This window comes from Topomyia yanbarensis, chromosome 2 (genome assembly GCF_030247195.1).
Source record: "Topomyia yanbarensis strain Yona2022 chromosome 2, ASM3024719v1, whole genome shotgun sequence".
Lineage (NCBI taxonomy): Eukaryota > Metazoa > Arthropoda > Insecta > Diptera > Culicidae > Topomyia > Topomyia yanbarensis.
Window position 1 is genome coordinate 205852815 of NC_080671.1, and position 15377 is coordinate 205868191.

General features: G+C 43.5%; 1 long non-coding RNA gene across 1 annotated transcript; it reads left to right on the forward strand.

Moving 5' to 3' along the window:
* The first annotated feature begins 8226 nt into the window (after nucleotides 1-8226).
* LOC131678770 (uncharacterized) lies at nucleotides 8227-9772 on the forward strand. The gene is made up of 4 exons (XR_009303733.1): nucleotides 8227-8645; nucleotides 8716-8807; nucleotides 8863-8986; nucleotides 9043-9772. It is a non-coding gene; the product is annotated as an uncharacterized LOC131678770 (long non-coding RNA).
* Nucleotides 9773-15377: the final 5605 nt, after the last annotated feature.

A 15377-nucleotide genomic window follows, 5' to 3' on the forward strand; every position in this document is an offset into this window, starting at 1 on the left:
ATGCGCCTATCAACATTGAAGAGGATTCATGAATTCGTCTTGCAAAAGATAAAGAAAAATCACGAGAAGTCTAAGCAGCGCTACAACTTACGCACTCGTCAAGTCGACTTCAAGATCGGAGACCTGGTTTGGAGACGCACATTTACCCAATCCTCCAAGGCAGACCAAGTGAATAAAAAGCTGGAACCAAAATTCGTACCAGCCATGGTGAAACAGATGATCGGGAAGAACATCTACCTGTTGGAAGACGTAGCAGATGGCAAGCAAGGTCGCCATCATGCAAAGGATATAAAGGCGGATTAAAGAATCAAAGTTCAGCTATGTCCACAGGTTCAGCCTGTCAACAATGAGTTAAGTACTCCAGAAAAACCGTTTGCCGATCGGGATAAATCGTGCTTCTGTCAAGGTGTTGGCGAGTAACAACTTATTAAAACTATCTCCCCACCTTGGCACATCAGCCAATATCAGTTTCGCCCGAAGATTTGTCTAGGAAGGCCCAAGACAACTCGTAGTCGCAGCCAGACGCTGTCGAGACACGAGGGACGGGGTAGGACTTCCTTAGTCTGGACTTTGAACCGTAGGCAGAGATCGGAAGGAACTGACAAGACGATAACACGGCCGGCAGAGACAAGAAACAACTGTTAGTAACGTCGGCCAAACATCGTAAAGTCACAGCCGAAGTAGGTCTAGGACACCCACAGTTTCACGCTGTTATAAAGCTATGTAGCCTTCAAGAGAGGAGGACCAGAAACAGTCTCTACGCATCGCTCGATCGAGATAGAAGTGTTTTGCTTTCGGTCTGTTGGAAAAAGAACAGTGCAGTAATCCGCGTTCAAGGTTATTTTGCCATTCTCTGCCTCTTCGAGGTTTGGACTTTTATTTTCTTTTGTGCGTGTGTTAACCGTTAGGCCACATTTCTCAACCTTTTGTTCGTAAAGCGAGGATTAAACAATAACCAGCTATTTAAGCTGGACTGGTGCGTCGTGGGAAACGAGTATACAGATAAGTGAAATCTACCTTTTTGATACATTTACGGCTTTTTCCCGTCTGCGCGGGCGCTGACCCCGTGCGTTGACGGTGTCGATGGCTTCCTCCCCGGATGGCCAAATGGAGATCGAGTCGACTCCTAAGGCTCTCCCCCGACCCAAACAATATCCAGAGCTCTCGACCGGTCCCTTTGTGGTCTTCTTTCGGCCCAAAACAAAATCGCTGAATCTATTACAGATTTCAAAAGACCTGACGGAACGGTTCTCGGCTGTGACCGAAATAAAAAAGGTCCGCTCAGACAGGCTGAGGGTCGTGCTGACTAACTCAAAGCAGGCAAACGATATTGCTTGCTGCGAGCACTTTACGAAGGACTATCACGTGTATATTCCAGCTGTAAAAGTACAGTCTGAAGGCGTTGTTACCGATGACAGTTTGACATGCGAGGATCTGCTGCAGTACGGGGTTGGCCGTTTTAGAGACCGCATACTTCAGCCAGTGAAAATACTCGAGTGCAAGCGTTTGCACTCAGTAGTAGTTGCGGGGGATGGTTCAAAAACGTACCCCCAATCAAACTCTTATCGGTTGACTTTCGCTGGTACCGCTTTGCCAAATTACGTCCTGTTGCACAAGGTTCGTCTGCCTGTGCGTCTGTTTGTGCCGCGGGTCATGAATTGCACAAAGTGTAAACAATTGGGTCACACAGCCACCCATTGTAGCAATAAGGCCCGCTGTGGAAAATGCGGGGAGAATCATCTAGATGATTCGTGCAGTAAGAATGCTGAGAAGTGTCCTTACTGTGCAGAGAATCTGCATGATATCTCGGCATGTCCCGCGTACAAACTACGCGGGGATAAACTAAAACGTTCCCTTGCGGGACGATCCGAGCGTTCATTCTCAGAAATGCTAAAGAAAGCTACACCACCAACCTCAACAAACATCTATGCTCACTTGCCTCCTAACGAGGGCGAGGCTGATGACCCACAAGAGGGAACATCTACTAGGGCGCCTAGAAGTTATAGGAAAAGGAGGAACTTTTCCTCTCCTAAAGTTCGTTGTAAAGGCCAGAAGGTATCCCTTGATGGGACTCCGAAAGTCACATCTATTGGAAGTGTTGCAACCAAACCGAAGCAATTAGCTCCTGGTCTCGGAGGATTAAACTCAGAGAAGGAGTTCCCAGCACTTCCCGGAACACCAAAAATCCCAAGTGTTCCTCTGTTTCAGTTCGAGAATAATCGCGGCACTGGAATTATCAAACTCTCGGACATTGTGGACTGGATAATAAAAACTTTCAATATAACTGATCCTATTAAAAGTCTTATGTTAGCTTTTCTCCCTACAGTAAGAACATTTTTGAAGCAGTTGACTGCTAAATGGCCCCTCCTTTCAGCGATTGTATCCTTCGATGGCTAACTCATCGAACGAGGTCACGGATTTGATCACTGTTCTACAGTGGAATTGCAGAAGTATCATCCCGAAAATCGATTCCTTCAAAATTTTAATAAATAATTTGAGTTGCGATGCATTTGCATTATGTGAAACTTGGTTAACTTCCGACATAGATCTCAACTTCCACGACTTTAATATTATTCGCCTGGATCGAGACACCCCCTATGGAGGAGTGCTTTTGGGGATCAAAAAGCGCTATTCCTTCTACAGAATTAACCTTCCCTCGATAACAGGTATTGAAGTTGTCGCTTGTCAAGTAACAACCAAAGGCAAAGATCTTTGCATAGCTTCCATATATATTCCCCCCAACACCGCGATTGGGCATCGCCGGCTACATGACATCATAGAATCCCTGCCTGCACCGCGACTAGTTTTAGGCGACTTTAACTCTCACGGTACGGAATGGGGTTGCCTTTATGATGATAACCGTTCCTCTTTAATTCACAATATTTGCGACAACTTCAACATGACAATTCTAAACACGGGTGAAATGACACGGATTTGTCCCCCACCAGCGCACCCAAGCGCATTAGATTTATCCCTTTGCTCGACCTCGCTACAGTTAGATTGCGCGTGGAAGGTAATCCCTGATCCCCACGGTAGCGACCATCTGCCGATCGTAGTCTCAATCAATAACGGCTCAAGGCCATTGGAAACAATCAATATTTCGTATGACCCCACACGAAATATCGATTGGAAGAGCTATGCTGCCGCGATATCCGACAACATCGAATCTACTCAAGAACTTCCTCCGGAGGAAGAGTACAGCTTTTTGGCTGGCTTGATTCTCGACAGCGCGAATCAAGCTCAGACTAAGCCAGTACCCGGCACGAACATACAAAAACGTTCTCCCAATCCCTGGGGGGATAAAGAGTGCTCAGACGTGTACGCAGAGAAGGCCGCCGCGTTTAAGACCTTCCGGAACGACGGGTTACCCGCTAGTTTTCGACAGTACGCGACGTTAGACAAGCGAATGAAGAGTTTGATGAAAGCCAAAAAACGCGGTTATTGGCGCCGGTTCGTCGACGGATTAACGAGAGAAACATCGATGAGCACTCTTTGGGGAACAGCCCGACGTATGCGAAATCGAAACAGTACTAATGAGAGCGTGGAATATTCAAACCGTTGGATATTCGATTTCGCCAAGAAGGTTTGTCCGGATTCCGCCCCGGCACAGAAGATCTACCGCGCCGCGTCCCGTCACGATAACGCGAACGAAACACCTTTTTCGATGGTGGAGTTCTCACTTGCTCTCTTGTCGTGTAACAATAAAGCTCCAGGGCCAGACAGAATCAAATTCAACTTGTTGAAGAATCTGCCAGACTCTGCCAAGAGACGCTTGTTGAACTTATTTAATAAGTTTCTTGAGGCTAACATTGTCCCACACGATTGGAGGCAAGTGAAGGTCATCGCCATCCAAAAACCAGGAAAACCAGCCTCCGACCACAATTCGTATCGACCGATCGCAATGCTATCTTGTATCCGGAAGTTGTTCGAGAAAATGATCCTATCCCGCCTCGACAATTGGGTCGAAGCAAATGGCTTACTGTCAGATACACAATTTGGCTTTCGCAAAGGCAAAGGGACGAACGATTGTCTTGCGTTGCTTTCAACCGAAATTCAAATGGCCTATGCTAGTAAAGAGCAGATGGCATCAGTGTTCCTCGATATAAAGGGGGCTTTTGATTCAGTTTCTATCAACATTCTTTCAGAGAAGCTGCACCAGCATGGTCTTTCAGCGACTTTAAACAACTTTTTACTAAACTTGTTGTCGGAAAAGCACATGCATTTTTCGCATGGTGACTTATCGACATCACGATTTAGCTACATGGGCCTTCCCCAGGGCTCATGTCTAAGCCCCCTGTTATACAATTTCTACGTCAACGACATTGATGAATGTCTTGACAATTCCTGCACGTTAAGACAACTTGCAGACGATGGCGTGGTGTCTGTTACGGGACCCAAAGCTGTCGATCTACAAGGACCATTACAGAATACCTTGGACAATTTGTCTGCATGGGCTATTAAGCTGGGTATCGAATTCTCCACGGAGAAAACTGAGCTAGTTGTATTTTCTAGGAAGCGTGAACCAGCACAACTACAGCTTCTATTAATGGGTCAAACTATAGCTCAGATCTTCACAGTAAAATATCTAGGGGTCTGGTTCGACTCGAAAGGTACTTGGGGATGCCATATTCGGTATCTGAAACAGAAATGCCAACAAAGGATCAACTTTCTTCGTACAATAACCGGAACGTGGTGGGGTGCCCACCCAGGAGACCTAATTAGGTTGTATCAAACAACGATACTGTCGGTACTGGAATACGGATGCTTCTGCTTTCGATCCGCCGCGAACATACATTTCATCAAACTCGAAAGAATTCAGTATCGTTGTTTGCGTATCGCCTTAGGGTGCATGCAGTCGACCCATACGATGAGTCTCGAAGTCCTGTCGGGCGTTCTCCCGCTGAAAAATCGATTTTGGGAACTCTCATATCGATTGCTCATTCGATGCGATATCTTGAACCCGTTGGTGATTGAAAATTTCGAAAGGCTTGTTGAGCTCAATTCTCAGACCCGTTTTATGTCCCTGTACTTTGACTACATGGCGCAAAATATTAATCCTTCTTCTTACAATCCCAACCGTGTGCATTTCATAAATACTTCTGAATCTACTGTTTTCTTCGACACATCCATGAAAGATGAGATTATTGGAATTCCGGACCACATACGCCCACAAGTGGTTCCAAATATTTTTTATAATAAATTCCGAGAAGTCGACTGTTCTAAGATGTTTTATACTGACGGATCACACCTCGAAGGGTCCACTGGCTTCGGTATTTTCAATCAAAAGTTCACCGCCTCCTACAAACTCAGTGACCCTGCTTCAGTTTACGCCGCAGAACTAGCTGCTATTCAGTATACCCTTGGAGTCATTGACACATTACCCGCAGACCATTACTTCATCGTCTCGGATAGTCTGAGTTCTATTGACGCTATTCGCTCGATGAAACATGGAAAGCATTCCTCGTATTTTTTGGGGAAAATACGGGAGCTACTGAGTGCTTTATCTGACAAATCTTTCCAGATTACCTTGGTGTGGGTCCCTTCTCATTGCTCCATTCCGGGCAATGAGAAGGCGGACTCCTTAGCTAAGGTGGGTGCCATTGAAGGTGACGTTTTTGAAAGACCAATTTGCTTCCACGAATTTTTCAGTATTACTCATCAGAGAACCCTCGAAAGTTGGCAAACCTCGTGGAGCAATGGGGAGCTAGGAAGGTGGCTACATTCGATAGTCCCTAAGGTATCGACGAAACCTTGGTTCAAGGGGATGGATGTGGGTCGTGACTTCATTCGTGTGATGTCCCGACTCATGGCGAACCATTACACGCTGGATACACATCTCCGACGTATTGGGCTCGTGGAGAGTGGTATCTGCGCTTGTGGCGACGGTTATCACGATATAGAGCACATAGTCTGGGCGTGCACCGAGTACAGTTCCGCCAGGTCTCGGCTTATGGACACCCTCCGGGCCCGAGGAAGACCACCCAACGTCCCGGTTCGAGATGTGTTGGCAAGCCGCGATGTCCTCTATATGTCCCTTATATACACCTTCATAAAAACCACCAATATCCAACTTTAACTGCCCCTTTTTCCTTATCATTCTCAGAAACGCTCTCTTCCACCTGTACCATACACCCACGATGGTTTGATGCGACTCCAAGGCGACACAAAACATCCCTGTCGAATGAGCCAACAAACACGGGACCTAAAGCACGAACATCACACGCACAACTCGAAATGTAGCCGATCAACATCTGAGCCGCACTACGAAATCGTCTGGAGAAACCCCTGCCATCTTGAGAACGACCACCCGGCGTCCCAGTACATGATTCTTCCTGATGAAGGCCACCCTGATTCTGTAATCCATCCGTTGATCTCCCGAAGTCTGAAACTGAAATAATGTTCTCCCCCTACCATGTTTGTCCACCTTACTTCCCCTGACTCTTATACACAGAAGTAACACCCCTCCCCCCTCCCCCCCAAATATCTTCATGAAGCATTTAGCTCTTCTTGCCTTTTCTAGTTTTAACTATTATATTATATGATCTCGTTGCAAATGCCCAACTCTACTACCACATAAAATAACTCTAATTAATGTCTCCGAATATTTACAAAATTTAATCACGCCCTCTAATTATTTCTACTTTTAAGATAGTCGTAAAAATTTTCCCCCTTAGTTAAACATTATTTGCTCCAATAATCTCATTGCTAAAAATGTCAAACCATATTGCCATAAAAACTAAATGACCCCCTAATCTTACGAAAATTATATTACCCCCTTGTGTATATGTATAGCTATAAATGCGCCTTAGTTTAATTTCAAAAGTCAATATGTAATCCCCTTGTTTTAAGTAATTTAAAATGTAAAACAAAACAAAATTGGCACCTTTAAGCTAACGCAAACCTGCCTTATCAAATAAACGAATTGAAAAAAAAGGAGGACCAGAAAGTACGAAGAAAACACGGAGCAGTGTATGATTTCAGCAGGCAAAAACACGGCACGGAGCTGTAGTTCCCAGGACAACAGTAACACTACTGGCATTCAGTGTTTAGCGGAGCAGTTCTCGACAAGCCTCTACTGAGAGGTTCTAGACGCAGCAGACATACAAACCGCGCGGTTAGCAGCTCGAATACACTGAACTACAGCTTAAGGCAGCTAAGTCACTGATGAATGAGGAATAAAACGCTCTGGAGTTTAAAACCACTTTCGCGCTCTCGTCAAGCAAGAGTTCTTCCAAAATCGTTGACAGAACGAGACAAATCGACCATGCATGCAGGCAAGAGATTCCATGGACGATGCAAACAAAACCCACTTTGTGGCAATCACCGTTGGCCGAGTTTGGAAAATCGCACAGCATGACGGGCAGCAATCATAGATTTGTCCACGCCCAAGCAAAATCACTAGCAATGAACGACACCAGTTACGAAGAGCTTGGCTCACAAAATCAAACAACAATAAGCCCTGGAAGGTGTGCTGACTGAATCTGTATCATTGATAAGTATCGGTCATGTCCAGCGTGTATCGTAATCTCACAAAACTGTCAAATAAAAGGTCTCTCTAAGAATCTCGTAGTAGTTCAGACATTTGCATGAAACGGTCACCCAAAAGTAACGCGAGCTGAGGGCGCGGCACATTTCAAGGTAACTTGAAATTATCCCTTATTCATGGGCTCATGCAAATTGTGAGTGAGGAAATGCGCCCTATTCTGACAATACTACGCAAGCTATGCATCCGATTTTCGTCGGTTACTATGCTGTAAAGCACGAACATAGGCAGCTACAGAAATCGTTTCACCGATAATGTCCTAGCCTTAAGAAACTTAGCCAATAATTATCGTCAAACATCTATCTCGATATATGTAAGATTATTCTAGTTTTTGTCATAACAAGATATAATCTTTTTGAATGTTTCCCTGTGGGACAGCTAGCGTAGAGACGATGGACAAGAACTTCTCTAGAGACCATTTGCCAAAATTTCGTTGGTGTCTGATCAATTTGTCTGACAGGAAACGCTGTCGTTATAATGTAGTATGAGTTTTGGATTCAAGTCTCCCGCTTTGGCAAGTGGTGCGACTTGCGTAAATTTAGTTTGGAATTATGTGCCGTTTAGTACGTCTTGAAGTTCTTTCAAGCTAAACTACCAGATCAGTTCAGTCTCTAGAAAACTTCTTAATAGAAGTGATAGTTTAGAATTTTTCATGAATCGAGTTTAAACCGATTCATGAAAAATTCAATCCCCACAGTGAAGTTGTGTAACGTTTCAATTTTTGCGTGTACATGTCGAATGCAAAGATTAAACACACTTCACATTTTGACACATCTTACAAATAAACCGTCACACGCCCTTTTGAAAAAACGATGCACCGAAAAATGACGCATCGAGAAATGTCAAACGACAAACGAAAATGAAAATGAGAGAGACATTTCCGCTTAAACTCTACATCGACAAATGTCACATAGAGAAATGGAGAGGAATATTTCCGCTGGAATCAGCAGTGACACAAGACCAAGAAAAGCTGATCGTCGTCATTTCATGTCCCAGTGTTAAGCCGTGCGGGTGTGTCTGGAGTCTCCGTCGCCAAACATAGTCTTGGCACATGCGACAAAGCCAAGTGGCATATAAGCTGCAAAGATTGATATAAAGACAGGTAATTAAGCAGTAAATAATGTGAGAGAAAGTAACCTTCACAAGTGTCGCATGTATACTCTCATTCTTAGGAAGAGTTCGTTCCGTTCGGCCGGCAAAAACCTTGCGCGAGAGCAGCCTGTCAGAAAGGACGCTGAGGAGTGGTGCAAAAGCACACGGAAAGGTAAATGTTTTCTATCTTGACGAGCTGGTCGTGAATAAAGAAAATTACATTTTAGAAAACAAATAAGGCTTCAGCACGAACCACGTGCAAGGCAAGCAGCGAGCCGAAAAAGAGTCTGAAAGAAAGGATTGATTTCCGGCGAGAACCGCAACCACCAGACAAATCGCCCCAAGGCAAGGGTAAGACCAAATCAGGCCATATCAGTAGAGGAACTAGCTGACTGTGTTCCCTGTAGGGCGGTTTTTTCTTGGTTTTCTTTCTCCAGAGACGGACGGCACGGAACGGGACGTTTTTCTTGGCCAAATACCGGGTGACTCCTGCACGGGCTGAGCACGAAACAAACAACGGCACGGATCGGAGTGATACACTTGTCAAGCCAGCGACGAACGACGCAAATCGAGTGGATACAATTGTCGTTTCAGGCGCGAAGGAAGGCGCAAATCTAGTCGACACATTCATCGCGCACGCAACGGACTTCGACAGGGATCGAGTCAACGCATCTGGCGACCCTGAGATAAACGACCGCACAGATCAACTCGGCGCGACTCACACGAACGAGCCAAGCGTTGGTACGCAGGGCATCGGCGTGAGACAAGGAGTGGAAGCATTCCACTACTGGAGTGAAAAGACGGGGGATTGGCCGCCCGTATCGAACGACTGTTTCCTGAGCCGACGGAGGCGAGCTCAGAGTCATCGTCACGATCCTACGATACCGTGTGACGTCGAGTGCAGACATGTCGATGGTGAGTACGTTCCATCACTGGGGATGAAGGCGAGGAGTAAGCTGATAGAGTGAGCGGAGATTAGGTTCAGATCGAAGTGGAAAATGGTGGAGGAATAAAGTGAAGGAGGAGTGATTAGAGGAAGAGTGTAGAAGATAAGAGCATGACTTGGGGCGTGTGAAACTGTGTCACAATAAATTTATGTATGAGCAAATTTTGTGGTTCTTTATTGGTATGTGGAAATGCAACACGGGAAGAGGCTGTCCCCTTTCAACTGTCCTGGTTTTTTACGCGCCTCATATGGTCACCCTATCACTGTGCGACAACTGAATTTGATAAAACATGAATAAAATTGATTTTTCTTACTTTTTTCTTTCATCTCATTCCATTTCACACATGATTAAAATACCTTGGAAGCATTTTTGAAGTAGTAAATTGAAAATCCAAACTTCAAAAATAAGGTTCCATTTTTGCCACGGTTCCGTTTTTGGCAACTGAAAAAAATAAAATTGTTGCCCAAAACGGAATCCTACTGACAATGTCCAATTTGCAAAATCCTCTTGAGAACATTAAAAATATTAATAATTGTCGAAGTTATAGCAATTTCCGCAAAACGCGTTTTTTTCAAAAAGGTTTGCCGTGACAACGAATTCAGTCCAACAGCTCAACTGAAAGCATAAAATCATTAGTGTATGTAGGGTAAGGTGGGGCAAACTCCGACCGTTGGGTAAACCCGACCCCCCTCTGTTATCGAAAATCAGAAGCACTACGCGAACTAATGTCAATGTTGTCGTGTAGAGCATCGAAAATAATAATAGTGGTGGTATGACCGCATTTTATTAGTCTACATTAGTGTGTTTTTAAAACTTTTGATTTGATTTTTGTGCATCATTGACTACAGGATATTTCTGATCGTTAAAGTGATTGCATAAAAAATGTAAGTGGATTTCAATTCTTTGATTAAAGTCCAACAAAGTGCATAGATGAATTTAGTCCAACCTTTTTGCCTTTCTCATATAAAGAAAGGCTATGCAATCACTGTAAAAATCAACTTTTTAACCGAGGCCCGGAGGGCCGAGTGCCATACACCATTCGATTCAGTTCGTCGAGATCGGCAAATGTCTGTGTGTGTATGTATGTGTGTGTGTATGTGTGTGTGTATGTGTGTGTGTCATTTAAACTCACACAATTTTCTCAGAGATGGCTGAACCGATTTTCGCAAACTTAGTTTCATCTGAAAGGTATAACGCTCCCATGAGCTGCTATTGAATTTTTAGTTGATCCGACTTCCGGTTCCGGAGTTACGGGTTGAAGAGTGCGGTCACACAGCAAATTCCCATATAAACTGGTACCACCATGATGTTCAAATGATGTAAAACATATTAAAATTGATGTAACATTACTCTAGTTTGCGGGTCTGGATCACTAATGATCAATCAAAGCAGCTTTGACCATATTGGCCACCTATGACGGTTCATGACGCCCCCGGGGAACCCGCCAAGTTCCTAATCTAATATCACACCCATTCCACAACGAATTCTCTACCGATTTTTACAAACTTGATTTCAAATGAAAGATACAGTAATACCATTCACTGCTGCTGAATTTCATTCGGTTCTGACTCTTGCTTCCGGAGTTACAGGGGTGTTAGTAAGGATACACTGGAATTTCTCATATAAATCGGTACAATCGTAGTACCTCAAAGGCTAAAAACTATTGAAATGGTCACCAAATTACTTCTAATCGCAGATCTAGATCACTGATTGCCAATCAAACATTCTTTGAATACATTGTCCACTATCGACGATTCCGGAAGTCCGGAATTCCGGGCATATTCCACAATCAAAGTCACATCGGTTCATCGGTGATGACTGAACCGATTTTCTCAAACCAAGTCTCAAATGGAAGGCAAAATATGCATTTGAGTATTGCGTCGCCCGATTATACCCGATGATCGAAAGCAACACATATATTCGTTGAATTTTGTGTGGATCCGAGTTCTGGTTCCTGAATTACAGGTTGATACGTACGATCACGCAGCAAATCCCAATTCTAACGAATTCTGCGATGAATGTAAAAAGGTGAATTTTTTTCCAAAATGTAAACACAACTGTTGAATTTGTAGATCTAGGTCACCAACAGTCATTCAAAGTCTCTTTGGCCACACTGGCCACCATCGACGAATCAATTTTTAAATCATAGTTTGGAGAAATGAGAAAGGCACAATTGCACCTCTAGGTGGATTAAAACAGGTTTTTATTTTTGCCTTTCTCAATAGAAAGGTATTGCAATTGCTCTGAAAACCGACTTTTTAACGGAGGCCCGGAGGGCCGAGTGACATATACCATTCGATTCAGTTCGTCGAGTTCGGCAAATGTCTGTGTGTGTGTGTATGTATGTGTGTGTGTGTGTATGTGCGTCTGTGTGTGTGTACGCGAACACAATCTCACTCACTTTTCTCAGAGATGGATGAACCGATTTTTACAAACTTAGTCCCAAATGAAAGGTGCAACGTTCCCATAGGCTGCTATTGAATTTCTAATGGATCCGACTTCCGGTTCCGGAATTACAGGGTGATGAGTACGATCACGCAGAAAACGTCGATTTTAAGAAATTCTGCAATGAATGTATAATGGTGAAAATTTTTCCAATATGTGACCACAACTGCTTCGATTTGTAGTACTAGGTCATTAACAGCCATTCAAAGTCTCTTTGGTCACATTGGCCACCATCATCGGTTCCGGAAGCCCCGGCGGAAGTATCCAAATTCAGAGTAACAGTCACATCGGTTTCTCGGAGATGGCTAGACCGATTCGACTAAACTTGACCTCAAATGAAAGGCATTGCGTCCCCGTAAATGGCTATTAAATTTTATCCCCAACCGACTTCCGGTTCCGGAGTTACGGGTTGTGGCGTGCGATCACATAGCAAATTGTGATTCAAACCGATACCCCGATGGAAGCAAAAAAGGCAAAAATTTCGCTAAAATGTCTCTCAAATAACTTAACTTTGCAGTTCTAGGTCACCGACGGCCAAACAAACTTTCGTTGACTACATTGACCACCATAGACGGTTCCAGAAGTGCCCGGGAAAAGCGGCCATCTTTCATAACTAGCAAACTCATATCAGTTTCTCGGAAATGGTTGGGCCGATTTTCACAAACTTAGTCCCAAATGATAGCTATATTATCCCCACAGATGTCTGTAACATTTCGCACGGACCGCTTGTATGGTTCCGGAAATATAGACTGAACGGTCCGGTCACACATGAAATTCCCATATAAGCCGGAACTCAAAATTTTTTTCAAAGGGGGGACCCCATGAAATTTCAGAAATCGAATTCGTATTTTTGATGCCAAACATCTTTAAAATGCATGAAACGTCGAGATTTTAAGTTATCACGAAATTTTTTTTTTTTTTTAGAAATCGACTTTTTGGGACTTTGCCGATTTTGCACCTTTTTGCCTTTCTCAATAGAAAGGTATTGCAATTGCTCTGAAAACCGACTTTTTAACGGAGGCCCGGAGAGCCGAGTGACATATACCATTCGATTCAGTTCGTCGAGTTCGGCAAATGTCTGTGTGTGTATGTATGTGTGTGTATGTATGTGTGTGTGTATGTGCGTCTGTGTGTGTACGCGAACACAATCTCACTCACTTTTCTCAGAGATGGATGAACCGATTTTTACAAACTTAGTCCCAAATGAAAGGTGCAACGTTCCCATAGGCTGCTATTGAATTTCTAATGGATCCGACTTCCGGTTCCGGAATTACAGGGTGATGAGTACGATTACGCAGAAAATGTCGATTTTAAGAAATTCTGCAATGAATGTATAATGGTGAAATTTTTCCAAAATGTGACCACAACTGCTTCGATTTGTAGTACTAGGTCATTAACAGCCATTCAAAGTCTCTTTGGTCACATTGGCCACCATCATCGGTTCCGGAAGCCCCGGCGGAACTATCCAAATTCAGACTAACAGTCACATCGGTTTCTCGGAGATGGCTAGACCGAATCAACCAAACTTAGTCTCAAATGAAAGATGTTGCGTCCCCGTAAATGGCTATTAAATTTTATCCCCAACCGACTTCCGGTTTCGGAGTTACTGGTTGTGGCGTGCGATCACATAGCAAATTGTGATTCAAACCGATACTCCGATGAAAGCAAAAAAGGTAAAAATTTCGCTAAAATGTCTCTCAAATAACTTAACTTTGCAGTTCTAGGTCACCGACGGCCAAACAAACTTTCGTTGACTACATTGATCACCATAGACGGTTCCGGAAGTGCCCGGGAAAAGCGGCCATCTTTCAAAATTTACGAACTCACATCAGTTTCCCTGAAATGGTTGGGCCGATTTTCACAAACTTAGTCCCAAATGATAGCTATAGTCTATAAAATTTCGTACGGATCGCTTATATGGGTCCGGAAATATAGACTAAATCGTCCGGTCACATATGAAATTCCCATATAAGCCGGAACTCAAATTTTTTTTCCAAAGGGGGGACCCCATGAAATTTCAGAAATCGAATTCGTATTTTTGATGCCACACATCTTTAAAATGCATGAAACGTCGAGATTTTATGTTATCTCGAAAAATTTTTTTTTATAAAAATCGACTTTTTGAGACTGCCGATTTCGCACCTTTTTGCCTTTCTCATATAGAAAGGTTATGCAATCACTCTGAAAAACGTCAACCTAATCCCGGCCCGGAGGGCCGAGTGTCATATCCCATTCGACTCAGTTCGTCGAGATCGGAAAAAGTCTGTATGTGTGTATGTATGTATGTGTGTGTATGTGTGTGTGTATGTATGTGCGTATGTGTCAAATAATGTCACTCATTTTTCTCAGAGATGGCTGGATCGATTTGCCCAAACTTAGTCTCAAATGAAAGGTGCAACCTTCCCATCGGCTGCTATTGAATTTTGGATCGATCGGAATTCTGGTTCCGGAATTACGGGTTTCAGAGTGCGGCCACACAGAAATTTCTCAAATAAACTATAGGAAAAATTAAAAATAGAATTTTTATTTTTGATGCTAAATGTATTCAAGGTGCATGAAACGTCGAGATTTGATGCAAACTCGAAAAAAAAATTTGACTACGATTCACTTTTTTGGATTTTGGCACATTTTTGCCTTTCTCATAGAGAAAGGTTATGCAATCACTCTGAAAAATGTCAACCTAATCCCGGCGGGGGGCGTAGTTGATGGTTTACGGGGTAACCCCCCCCCCCCTGTACTGTTCGCGCCCCTCCTTTAAAAATCTCCTTAAATCACCCCTCAGACCACCACCCCATCCAGCCCTCATACCACTCCCTTTCAACCCCATCATCTTTAAACCACCACTATATCACAAAGCATACCAATTTAAGCTGGGGAGTCGTTCGTTCATGGGACTTTCGCCCTCTTCACATACCCACCCCCGCATGACAAAATGAGTTAGCAAGCAGATAACATTGATCTAATGCTGATTAAGCTAATGGAGTATGATATTTTTTTGTTTCAAGTCGACACGTAGCTCATCAAGTTCGTGGCTGGCATGCCATTGTGTATAAGTGCAAAGTGTACTAAGAATGTAATGGACATTTCCACGAGTATGTTGAACATAAAAAGCCTCCGTGCCATAGTTTAGAGAAATGAGAAAGGCACAATTGCACCGCTAGGTGGATTAAAACAGGTTTTTATTTTTGAATTGCATCGTAATGAAAAATAGTGGGGTAAATCCGACTGCTTTTTTCGCTAAGAAAACGTTTGTTTATCAAATTGAAAAATATTTTTATTGTTATTACTTATTTTTTGCACAATGGTTCATTATTACAAACAAAAGACACAAAAACGTGATGAATATATCC